The sequence below is a fragment of the Myotis brandtii genome, unplaced genomic scaffold (assembly GCF_000412655.1).
Source record: "Myotis brandtii unplaced genomic scaffold, ASM41265v1 scaffold79, whole genome shotgun sequence".
Classification (NCBI taxonomy): Eukaryota; Metazoa; Chordata; class Mammalia; order Chiroptera; family Vespertilionidae; genus Myotis; species Myotis brandtii.
Genome location: NW_005371173.1, coordinates 6,100,601 through 6,114,267, shown reverse-complemented (window position 1 = coordinate 6,114,267; position 13,667 = coordinate 6,100,601). Strand labels below are relative to the sequence as shown.

General features: G+C 38.7%; 1 pseudogene; it reads right to left on the bottom strand.

The window, feature by feature from the left end:
• Positions 1-8,150: 8,150 nt before the first annotated feature.
• On the bottom strand, positions 8,151-8,615 carry LOC102245499 (annotated as a pseudogene).
• Positions 8,616-13,667: the final 5,052 nt, after the last annotated feature.

Below are 13,667 nucleotides of genomic sequence, written 5' to 3'. Positions count from 1 at the left end.
TTTTTTAGATGTTTATTCTAAACGTAGTTTCTGGTCAGTCTTACCCACAATATTTAAGGAGCAAAATGGATGCTTGAAACATTGATAGTACCTGACCCCATAAGGTGTTTTTTTCCCTGTGCATACATACCTATGATAAAGTTTAATTTATAAGTGAAGCATAGTAAGAGATCAACAACAATAACTAATAATAAAATAGAATGGGGTAATTACAACAATATACTGTAATGAAAGTTGTGTAAATGTAGTTTCTCTCTTTCACAGACACAAAATATCTCATTGCATTGTACCCACCTTCTCACTTAAAGGGACCCCTTTACAGCTTCTCTTTGGCACATCCAAATTGCCAGCATCACTACTCTTGAGCTTTGGGGCCATTATTAGGTAAAATAAAGGTTACTGACCACAAGCACTGGGATACCTGGGCAGTTAATCTGATTATCTACAGGTACTAAGTGACTAATAGGTGGGGAGTACATAGATCGTGGATACAATGGACAAAGTGACGATTCAGACCCCAGGTGGGATGGGTCGAGATTTCATCACATTTCTCAAAATATTGTGTGATTTAAAACTTATGAAATGTTGATTTCTGGAATTTTCCATTTAACATATTCAGACTGAGATTGTCCATGGTAACTGAAACCTCAGAAAGTGAAACCATAGGTAGGGGTGAGGAGTGGCTACTGTATTTGGTTTTCATGCTTTGGGTGGATTGATGGCTTTTCAGGGAAGGGTGGTGTCAGGTGTCCTGGTGGGAGTTTTTATATAAACCCACCAGCACATTAGTACTTCCTGCTTGTAATAGTTAACTGGAGTACTTGATATATATACCAAGCTTTCTCCTAAGCTCAATGTATTAACTTACTTTAAATGGCCCCTACAATTCTCAGCAATTGTTAAATAACAGTTTCTGTGCCTGCAACCTGGCATGTGGTATGTTCACAGTCAATGAGTCTTACTTTGACTACCATGATTATTTTTATTGGGTAGGAACTTTGCAAGGTAGAGCTATGAGATATGAGTTGTTCTAAGGACGACTCACCCCTCCATCTAATGAGGCACTAGTAAAGGCCATCTTTTTTCCTGTGTTTTTCTAAGTGTTTTAAAATTCTGTATCAACAATTCCATGTTTCTATATGGTAAATGTGAAAGCATATTTTCTCACCCGGCTTTAACTTTCCACAAAGGGATTTAACTTCTATTTCAAAGGTTCTTACCTCCGATCCATAGGCAACAGGAGGTCTGTGAGGTCTCTGAAGCTGAGTGCAAATTTGAATGTTCGAGTGTAGTTGTCAAGCGGTTTCATCGGATTCAAGGTTTGTGACCTAGAACAAGTTTAGAAAAGTTAAATACAGAGATCTCTTCACCACAAATACTTGCTGGTAATTCGTGACCTGACCTTTGAACTTTTCAAGGTGTGAGTGATAGAACTTTTCTTGATGATTGTCTCTTGCCTCTTGCCCAATGCTTATCTACTATGAAGCAGATTTCAGGAGGGAGCCTAGGTCGTCAACAAATTTTCTTCCTGTCTGGGTTGTGGCTTTTAGGGACAAACTTCACATAGTGAAGCAGATTTGACCATTTTTGGAGACGCCCCTGCTACTTTGGGGTAGCCTTCCCATGACTCATCCCCCATCACTATATTTAATCTGCTGAGGTGGGTCCCACTCCACCTAATTGTCTCTTTTTGGGGAGATTAAGAAAATGCCCTCACATTACCTTTATTATTCTACTTTTCCCAGTTAGCTTTAATTCTTTTTGATGGCATTCTAGGCTATCTGGATACCAGGCAATGGCTGTCTGTTCTTCCATCTTTATATTATTTAATGTCTATAACCTGAATGATGCCTTGGCTGGTTTTGGTCAAGGGGTAGCATTTCCAATTCATGTCAGGCATTTTTCAGGCTTCAGACATTTAAATAAAGTATGAATACTGCAGGTTATTCCCGCTTTTCCCCTGAGCATTTAGCCACATTTCCAAAGAAGTTCTTTTCTGCAAAATTGATTCAGGGTTTGTGTTTCCATCATGAGGCTGAAGCTTAGGAGGGATGTTCCCATAAACACCTGAGGGCTAAAGGAGAGAGCCAAGTGCATGGAGAAACATCCAAGGTCCAACATCATGGTCCACTTCCAAACACACGATCCACTTCTAAACACACAGTCCATTGGGAGAGAGGCAGGATCTGGGTCTAAATGATGAGACCAAGTACTCAAGGCCAGACCCCTGGGAGTCTCGGGGAAGCAAATGGGGAGCAAGACTTCACCGACAACAGGGTTAGGATGGTAAAGGCTTCAGGCAAGATGGACAACACTGTTAATTCTTCCCAATTATCTCTGCATTGTTCTTGCATGGGGTTTGGGCTCTGTGCTATTTGTAGACACACACACACAGTAGTGTTGGTGTCGAAAGGGAATTTGGATTGTATTGACCAATATAACTGGAAAGAGAATCAAGTCTCTTAAAATTCTCATTGTTTTTGTGATTACAAAATATACAAACTACTGAAACATTAAAGTTTTTACAGAACTCTGTTGCTTAAAAAAGTAAAGACATTTTCAACCTTAAAGATAATCATTGTTAACAATCTGGTGTCCATTCTTTTATCAGATTTTTTTTCTATGCACTGCTAATATAAAATGAATGTATAGACACATAAATACACTTACATTTTATACAAGAATTAAATCATATTTTTCCATATATGAGGACTGAATGTCTAAAATAATAATGGAAATTTATTTCCTTTGATGTTTCTTTTAATGGAAAGAAAGTAAAATTTGAAAGGAGGCTAAAACATGGAAACTACAGCCCTAAGTGTAGCATGCTCCAAATTTTTAAAACATACTTCTACAAAATCATAAGTGGTGGCAAATGGGTCTGAATGGTAGCAGTGATGATAGTAGTAAGAGGTAATTTTTATTAAATTTGTATTCTGTGTCAGGCCCCATTTTGAGCAATTTAGAGGAATTAGTTCATTTAATCAGTGATGCGGAAATCTAAAAAGCAGGGAGCAAAAAGGCATTTACAGCAATTTGAGAACATTGCAGAGGGAGCGTTGTGTGAGAATAGGAAGGTAATGACAAAGTACCAGAAAGAGCCCTGGTGACTGGCGGTATGCAAAGCATTTAGGGAAAATGCTGCCATTATCCTTTTAAGGCCAGATGTCATAAATTGTCTGTATAAATACAGTCAGTTCAGTAATAAAGATGTAATTATATAAGCGGTCCTAGTTTATGTAATTGTCATTTAGTTCATATTGATCACAAAAATGCCAAATTTGTTCTTTTTTTAAAATAAAAAATATTAATGCAACAAAGAGCTGGTTCTTTGAAAAGAGTAATAAATTTGACAAACCTCTGGCTAGACTCACTAAGGAGAAAAGAGAAAAGTCTCAAATAAACAAAATTAGAAAAGAAAGAGAAGTTACCAAATTTCTTGTTTCAATTTCTCATTCTTAGTGTGGTGTTTAATTCACAATAATACAAAATGCTTTTACAGTCTTTAGTATCATAATTTATGTGAAATTAGTTTTAAAAATCTGCAATGGTAATAAAGAAAGCTGGAATAATATTTACAAATCATTCTCTATGAAAATTTAAAATGTTGGCTAGAAATGATAGCCTGGCCATTATGAACTTGTTAGGAACAGCGTAAACTCTTTAAAGTCTAGTGTTTCTTTTAGCATTAGTTCATTTTGTTGCTACATTTGGGATCTGTAATTTCAGTGGCATGGAAATTAAAATTGTGTTCATGCTTTTCTTTCCCTCAGAGTCTGTGAATCTCTAAATGAACTCAGAATGGGTTCAGCCTCTTTCCTGGAAATCTAGTGGGTAATTTTATGGAGATTGTTCAGAATAATAGAGACAACAGAGTAAGCAGCATGAGAGACAGAGAGAGAGAGAGAGAGAGAGAGAGAGAGAGAAGCACTGAGAGAATAGAAAGAAATAAGTGGGCATTTTTTTCCTGAGAGCTGCCAGAAATTATAAGTAGATTAGAGACAGTAGTCTGGAGAGTTTACTTTCCCACACACGGGCTGTGGGCTTCTCCTTAGAAATAAATGGAATGAATACATGAATACACATCTCCAGTCCTGAAGCCACTAATTGTTATTATACGATCGGCACAAGCTCAGTGATGCCACATCCTTTACCACATTATTTTAAAATTGTACATTTCCACATTTTACTCATCTTTTATAGTAAAATACTTAGAGGTATTTCAAAAAGTAAATTCATGATTACTCAATGCCTAAATGCAGCTGCTTCTCGTAATCTTTAATTTAGAAAACTTTAGAAAGTGGTCCCAATGGAATGTGAAACCACAAGCTTAATCTATATACTTTTTAACCGCAGAAGCCTCTCTTATTCTGGATTTAAAATAATTCACTGTTTGGGTTTGTTTCAGAAGAAAGTTTATAGGAATAATTGGATAGAGATGATGGAAAAGAATTGTCCTTTAGAGACTAGATCTATGTACCCAACCTTCCCAAGAAGTTTATCCCAAAAATACAATTTCTAAGGATCTGAAATGTATAAAACCATCTATGTGTACTTTTATTCCCAATGAAATACTCCTGATCCTTTTGTGTAACTGATGAAGGTCATGATTAACTTCTTTTTCCATTTGGAAGTAGCTTTGATATTTCCCCCCAGGATAATTAAGGATAGATTTGGCAAATGCCATATCATTTAATATTCTTCACTTAGTTTGCATGCTTGGTCTGAGCTTCTCAATCACTAACATGCATTTTGATGTCTTTGTGGAGATGGAAGATCCATATTTGCCATCCTCTCCCTGTCATGACACAGGGTAGGGTTCTGAGCTTCTTTTATCAAAGTGCCACTAATTTTATTCCATCAATCTTGCCTTCTAATGGAAAGGAAGAGGAGTTGTTAACTTTATCACAGGGACATTCTCTCTCGTTCAGCTGGCTGGAATTCTCTGCAAAGATAACTATCGGTCCAGGACTTATTGCTGGCCTCCAGTGATCTATATGAAAATTTAAAATGTTGGCTAGAATTCAGAGGTTACTTTCCAGTGCTAATAGAATTGTTCTTCCAAAAGGCCAAAGAGCACACACTTTGATCTTTTGCCAATTTAATGGACTTCTTAAAAAAGTACATTTGCCCAGAAATGAACATTTAAGCTCCCTGAATAGTTCCATGTAGTTAATGAATAACTCCTTCCATAAACCAAGGGCTTAGCTGGCCCTAGCCCTATGCTAAGTAGTCTCTATTCTTTCTCTCCTATAATCCTCACAGCTCCACATTAGTCCCACTATACAGATGAGAGACACCAAGGAGTTTCAGTGGCTTGGGCAAAGTCACATGAACAATGGGCCAAGTCAGCATTTGAACTTCATTGACCTCCAAGTCCTGGCGTACTAGTCCTATGTTCTCACCTGGATGAGTGGCTTGTTGCTGAGCTTGTGTGTGTTATGGACTATTGAAATCTTGGATTTACAGGGAGTATGGGATCTCAGGTCACTATTGACCCATGTACAACTATGACCAATGCCTCCCTTGGTTCACCTCTATCACACACATGCAGCAACTGCCTGTCTAGTGTTTGAGAAGAATGGCCTTCCATGCCCGGATCTAAGTTACAAGAAATGCATGGAGGGACTGACTGACCCTTCTTAGGAAAGCTGAGGTGTAGGAGGAGGTAAAGTGTTACCTGATGACATTTGGTATTTACATGTGGGGGTTGAAAAATGTGAGCATAAGCCTTACCTCATCCATGCATTAATCAATCCCTGGGTGATTGTGTGATGGGAATAGCCTTTGCTTTTTTAACCTGCACATCCCTGTCAAATGTACAACTGCAAATATAATTGCGGAGAGGGAAGTTGACAGGAAAATAGGAGATACAGTAGTGTTCCTAATATACTTGCCTCATAGCCAAGTTTCCAAATTGCTTGTCTAGGTCAGAACTAGAAAATTTCTTGAGACCATATCCCAAGGATGTTTTTACTTGGAAAATAAAAATCTATGTTTAAGACTGTTTTTAATTTTTTGGAGCCACAATTTCCCAGACCCCATCCCCTTCTCTGCTCTGCCTCCAAGGCTGTCACCTGCTCTCAGTTGGATTGTTAGAACAATCTTCTACCCTGCTTCTAGCTTCTATCCTGGCCCCTGCATTTATTCTAACCCAGCGGTAGTGATCGCTAATGAACAAACCTGATCTCACATTTCTCTGCTCAAAATTGTGCAAAGATGGCCATTTTCCTTAGGGGAACAGCCATTGTCCTTAGAGTAGTTCCCAGTGCTGCCCTCACCCTGCCTCACTCTGGGGCAGGCACATTTACTCTGCGATGTACTAGGATATGCTCTTCCTTACTTCCTCACCTCCTTCAAATACATGGCCTAACCACCTTCTCAATGATGCCCACTTCATCCTTCTTATCTATAATTGTAATCATTCCTCAACCCCATTCCTGGCATTGAGGATTGCTTCAATTGTATCTTTCCCTATTTGCTGAGAGCTATAAACTCTCATAGATGATGCATAGATTCTTGATATAATAGAGCAGTGGTTCTCAACGTTCCTAATGCCGCGACCCCTTAATACAGTTCCTCATGTTGTGGTGACCCCCAATTTCATTGTTACAAATTGAACATAATTAAAGCATAGTGATTAATCACAAAAGCAATATGTAATTATATATGTTTTCCGATGGTCTTAGGCGACCCCTGTGAAAGGATCGTTTGATTCCCAAAGGGGTTGCGACCCACAGGTTAAGAACCGCTGCTTTAGAGGAATCACATGTTACTCACAGTTACTAAACTGTTACTCACAGTTCTAATTCTTTGGTTTTGTTTCGAGCCAGGCACTGTGATAGAGGCTGGGGATGAATGCTTTAATAGAAACACATGCAAGGATGTAGGGGAAGCTCTGGAAATGAATTAGTAAGACAATAGGGGAAGATCAGGGAAAAATTCAGAAGCAATTTTTGATTTAGGGAGAAAGATAAGAAATCTGCAAATCAAAGGAGAGGAGTATTATTCTTTTTAGATAAGAATAGAAGTGGAAAAGGCATAGGGCTATGGAAACAACCTCTTTGCTATATACAGCAGGAGTATAGCTTGAGGGTGAGTGTAGGTGGTATGGTGTCACAGTGGCTGGCGGTGAGGTTGGACCAGGGGGCAGGGCCAGATCACAAGATTAGACCAGTGGGTGGGACTGGATCATAAAGGGCCTCACACCCTGCTGAGGAGTCTGGACTTGATCATATAGGGTCACTCCTACAAGTTAATTTAGAAAGTACTGCATTTCTCAAATGCTAACCTGCTCACTATTAGGGATTTTTCTAGGCTTGACTCTGAGTTCTTTAATTAAGAAATGTTTAATTTTCTCTGCTTAGTCTAAATCCAACATCTCATATGCACATAGAAGTTGAGATTCTAGGGAACAGGATTTCAGTGCATGCTGTCGGCTGAGTCAAAATGAATATTATTTCTGTAGACTTTCTTGTGTAAATATATGCACAAGTCAAATGAAAAGCAATTTTATTGTATCATATTATTTTTAGGTGCATGACAAGGAACTCACAGTTTAGTATATTGAGATTTCTCCATGGGAAATAACCATATTAAGATCATTGGCTTTTTAATAATTTCTTTCTTAATTGTAGAGTTTCCTTTAGCCATTTCAATGAATCAGAGTTTTCAGGAGTAAACAAAGCACATGCAAAAAAAAAAAAAATCAATCCCTATAATCTTTTTCTTTGTTATGCCCAGATTTCAAGATCCCCAATAGACCACACCAGGGAGCCAGCCAAGTCCGATGCAAAAGCAGAGAGTCTTTTATTCAAACCCGGGCTTGGCTCCCCTACCCTCCTTACTGGCACAGCAGCAAGAGGTAGAGAGAGGGGCAGCCCTGTGGTGAGAGAGGTTTTATAGTAATGGGAGGAGAGAGGACTGTGGGCCCTGCCGATTGGCCAGGCGATGGAGGGCGTAGTCCTCGCCCTTTCATTCTTTATACCTCCTCATTTCTGCTCCCCAGATTAAAAATTTAATCTCTTCATCATTTCCAAACTTTATTTTGCAATTTTTTTTCTCCAGCAATGTTCAGATTCTCCTTCTTCTCCTCCGTCTCCTTCTCCTCCTCCTTCTCCTCCTCCTCCTCCTCCTCCTTCTTCTTCTTCTTTTGATTTAATAAAGGTTTATTTTTCAAAATATACAGCCGGTGAGATCTGTTGTTCATGCATCTTCTCCAGCAGCGGGGGCATCCCCACCTTTGGTGTTTCTGGTGTAAATCACTTGAGTTCTGTGCTTTGAGACTAATAAGTCCTTTACTAAGGAGCTCCTGAAGGACTGCTCTGGCCAAGGAGCTGTGAATCTTCAGCCTCTCAGAGACCACAGCTGGGGTTATAAGCTTGCAGTTGGGAACTTCCTTACAGAGCTTGTCATATGTGGCTTTGTCAAACAAGACCAGGTTATTGAGCTTGTCCTGAACTTTGCCTTTGGACCACTTCTTTTTGACCTTGCCCCCTGACTTGTTCACGGGGTCTTAGTCTTTCTTGACTGACTTTCCAGCATCTTTCTTCTTCTTGTCATCCTTGGGTGGCATCGCGGGACTCAGAGAGCAGGGATGCACTGCTGCTTCACCAATATGTCTCCCCGAGAGCAATGTTCAGATTCTTTAGCCCTGGTTCAGTGGCAGATCAGTGGCTCAGGCTGTTTAGGTCACCAGTGAGTCCTACCATGGCAGAATGTGATGGGGAGAAATGCTTCTGCTGGGGTTCTTGTTCCAGCATTAAGAAGGGTTCAGCAATCTGGAGAAGGCTGTGTGTAGATTAAATAGGAGTTCAGAGATGAAGCATAACTTTGAAAGGCATTGGGGGTCAGAGGAGCCTAGCTGATAGAGCTAAGATCTAAGTTCTAAGGTCTTCAGTTCTCCTCGTCCTAGCACTCCATGCTTTTTATTAACACAATTTGTCCTGAGGCAAGGCAGAGATATACACATCAAAGGGTATACACAAGCATTGTCAGAATGGGGGAATTAGCCTACGGCTGTTCAGGTGTTTGGCCAGTAGGAGGCAATAACATGTAGATTAAAATGCCCTGAGCTGTCTGGCAGCCGAACAGTCATTTTAATGTATCCTATTCAGGTTTGGGGAAATGACATCAGCCATTCCCAGATTCAGCCCTGCTGTCATGCTAGAATTGGTCTCCGGCATACTTCATTTCCCAATGTTTCCATTGATCCTTGGAAGGTGCTGGGTGCCATAAAAGGATCAGTGAAGACTTGCCCACTGTTTACATTGAAGGTAAAACAGTCATCAATATCCAGAGATACACAATGAACCATTTTGCTAATTATTGGACTTAAATGTTTTCCTACAAGTGCTCTCAGTAATCAAGTCACTTGAGGTCACATTCTTACAGGAATCTTAGTATTCATTAAAATGAACTGTTTTTGCCTAGAAATGTCCAGTGATCAATGATTAATGATGTGTCTGCCTTGATTCTTAGTGCAATGCAGGGATCCATTGGCTGTTAAATCTTGCTTGTTGGAAATTACTGAAGTGAGCTTTAAACTAATCTAAATAATCAATTTTTAGTATTTGATAAAATATTCAAGTTCATCCCCTTGCAAAATCAAAATCTGCTTATTATGTTAATGTGGTATTTGCAAAGCAATCACCATGATTTCAGCCCAAACTCTTCCACTCCAATTCCTTGCAAATCAAAGTAAGTCAGCATTCAATATGCATATACCTCTAGATCACTGTCAAGTCAAGTCAGATAAGACAGAAGGCCTGATTAACTAGGTTCTAGTTCTGGCTTCATCAGTTGTCTTTGCAAGTAAATTAAACTATCTGGGCTTCAGGTTTGTTTGTTTTTTAATGTGTAAAATAAAAAAATTGAACATATCCTACTTAATTAAAATTAAATATTTATAAAACCATAAATCATTCTTTTGCTCTTATTTCCGGCTCTTATAACTTTCTGCTTGTAATTTTCAGGTAATAAACTCATAGCCTGGGTACTGAGTTATATCCTACTCCTGAGATGACAAATGAGATGAATAAAAACAATCTGTAAATTGACAACTTAGTTATTTTTCTATAGCTTTCATTTATTTGTACCTATAAATAGGTGATTAATAACAAATTATATGTGTTTTTAATAAGTATCAGGCCAATTAAATGTGAATTTCTAAGAATTGGCCTTAGCATAAGTTTTTTGTTTTCCCCCAAGGAAGAAAACTATCTTACCAAGTCAGTATTAGAGTGAACTGTAGTTGAGTTTGACAATTCATCAAATTTGCTGAAAGTTTCTATTAAAACCATGATTCTAAGGGACTGTCTTAATAGATGGTCTAGGTTAATAGGATTGGACTGTTTAAAAATTGGTAGGAGCTTTGCTTTAATGTAGTTGGGGAAGAAATCAACACTACCTGATAAAGCAAAGGGCTCTGGAAATGGTTCAATCTGAACCCATATGTGCACAGGTTACTTTTAAAAGCTCCCAAAATATGTTAATATGCAGCCAGGGTTAAGGGACCTACCATATAGGTATTTTGACATTTTCTTTTCACATTTTAGGTGAGTTTCACTGTGTAAATATGTATCTAGAGTTTTCTAGACCAAAGTAATCATTCAGCTGAAGTAACTCATGCACAAGAAAATATTTTTGAGTTTCTGCAAAAGTGGCTAATATCAGAGACCCTTAAGAAAGAAAAGTGCTCCTTTTTTTTTAGCTAAAACACAAAACCACTACAAGGATAAAGTTAGATCCCATGAAGGGAAAATAGTTTTAGATAGTCTGTGTGTGTATTTCATGTTTTAAAGAGATTTCATCAAGTTCTTCTTTGTGATGTTTAGAAGCATTGAACCATCCCAACACGTAAGTAATTACACTGGACAATCAGATGCATGGCCTAACTATTTGTTGGTTGCCATAGAAACTGATGGCATATAGACAGGATTTCCTAGGACAATGTCATTTTCATGTACTTTTATTGCTTTTAATAAAATCCATTCATTAATGGACCTGTTCAGCCGTTAAATCATTGTTAGGTGTGTGTGTGTGTGTGTGTTTGGTTAGGAAAACAATTTGGGCCCAGATGCCCACTTTGTACATTCCTTGTACCAGGGAATTTTGCCACAGATATCCTTTGACCACATCAGCGAATCAGAAAAGAATTTAGGAAGCATACTATAATCTCCAGAAAACATCAGCTACCAATCCTCTTGGAACTTGGAGAATGATACAGCATGTCTGTTTATTCACAGTGATACCAATGGGAACAGTTTCATTAAAATTCTGTCCAGACCAGCTTACTTTTCAATTCTTCTAAAGATTTACTCAATTAACCAAATGGCCATGCATTTTTTCAATTTTTTTTTAAAAAACGTTGGATTTGTATACCACAGATTCTTCTATAGAAAGCAATTTTATTGTTAAACCACATCTATTCAAAATTCAAGATTTAAGAGAAATCCTAACAAAGCAATATGGATTATTTTGCAATATTCCTTAAAAATGCATTTGATCCAAGTTAATTCGTGTCCTGAAAATAAATTATTTTAAATTCCACTTGAGCTGAGGCAGTCATTCAATGGCTAGCCATTGCTTCCAAGATAAAGGTGGACTTTTATTCTTCCTTTTAGCTGCACTGTCTTCTTCCATCCCCTGCACTCTCCAAGTTCTGTGAGCCTCAGGACTTCTGCCTATGCTATTTTTACTGCCTAGATGGTTATTCCTGGCCTTGGTGACCTTATTAAGTCCTATTCACCTTGAGATCTCTGGCTCAGGGAAGACTTATCTGACCAAACTCAGATAATTCAGGATCTTTAATTCTATCTACAACCTTAATTCCCCTTTGCCATGTCATCTGAGGACATTCTGGGCATTAGGATGTGGACCACTTTGGGGACCATTATTTTGCCTGTTTATCACTGGTTCCCAGTTTATGTGGGGCTGTGCCCACAGAAGTAACCTAAGCAGAGTTTCTTCCATATCTGGAAGCTGGGCTGTCTTCATTTTCATGTCTATGTCTCTCACTTTATTGCCAGCCTCGACAACAGGACTACTTCTAAGCCTACCTATATTATTATATGCCAACATGCCTTCTGAGAAGGCTAGAACTTTGCATAAGCCAATTGACTCTTTGGACCTCGGTTTTACCATTTCTGAAATGTAAGATTGGAATGAAGAATTCTATAAAGTGTTGAAATATAAACCCTCAGAATTTTCAAACATAGTATAAGAACAAGACTTTCTAAGGATTGTGATTTAGTAACCTTGAAAGTTTTAAATTACATTTTTTTCTGAGACCTGGAAACAGAAAAGGCTCAATGTCTCTATGACTTCTTTTTGCAAATTGATTCATGGAGAAGTTTGGTAAGATAAATGAGCATACCTGGTACTTGGAATCTAATTTTAGAGAGTGCTAAGGAAGAATTTGGAAAACTTATGATACACAAGATACTAGTAAGTTTTTAGAATCCGTAATATTTTTTTAGACTGATATTTACTGGTTCTTTGACATACAGATTCTTGGCTCAGCTCACAGAACCTCCCTCCACTAACCCTTAGACAAGCGGTTCTCAACATGTGGGTCGCGACCCCTTTGGGGGTTGAACGACCCTTTCACAGGGGTCGCCTAAATACATCCTGCATATCAGATATTTACATTACGATTCATAACAGTAGCAAAATTACAGTTATGAAGTAGCAATGAAAATAATTTTGTGGTTGGGGGTCACAACATGAGAAACTGTATTAAAGGTTCGCGGCATTAGGAAGGTTGAGAACCACTGCCTTAGATAATAAGGATTGCCACCCAGCTAGGCTCCTCCTGGATTCTATCCCAGCAGGCACTGATTTTGTACCTCTTGTAGAATTCATTAAATTCTCAAGGTTAAGTGCCTTTTGCCCACAGCTAGCTTCCAAAGAATCTGGAGGTTTTATTCCTCAATGTTTCTCCTACAGAGACTTTGAATATGAGATGTGCTTAAGCAAGATTTGTGGAATGAATATATTTATTCTAAATGATATTTTAGGGAAAGCTGGAAGTAACAAAGAGGCATTTAATCTCAACTCATGGTAGTAAATAGAGGTCATAGCTAATGTTCAACCGCTTATCAATGCTCTCCAGTGGACAGAGTAAATGATAATACCCATTAGAGGTTGGTCAAGCCTGTAATTTAGTAGATTAAATAGTTCCCACTTTAAGGTCAAAGAGAGGAAACATTTCTTCAGTTAAATATTATGGGTCACGGTCATTATTTTGTGAAACTATTTCTGCTCACATATCACAGTTAAACCACTATTAGTTAAGCCTTTTTCACCCGCCTGGAGGCTTGATTCCTTCTAATTGAATCACCAGTCCCCAGTTCTTCCCGGCTGGCTTCAGATCAGATGGCACTTGGGGTTCAGGCCAAATGTCACTTTTTAAGTGACGCTGATTCTCATCATCCTATGTAAAGTAGCTCCAGGACCCAGCCCAGTACGTGGCACATTGTCATTGCTTTTTAATATGTTGTTTAAATAATGCACAGCCAGGGTTGGATAGGCAAGCTGTGAACCATTTCCACAATGGACTTGGACTCAGTGCTGGAGCTCCATCAGCCTCCACCACCCTCCCTCCACTGCTCCTTCTCCACTCACACAGCTATGCTTTCCTGGCAGAAATGGACAGAGCTGGAGAC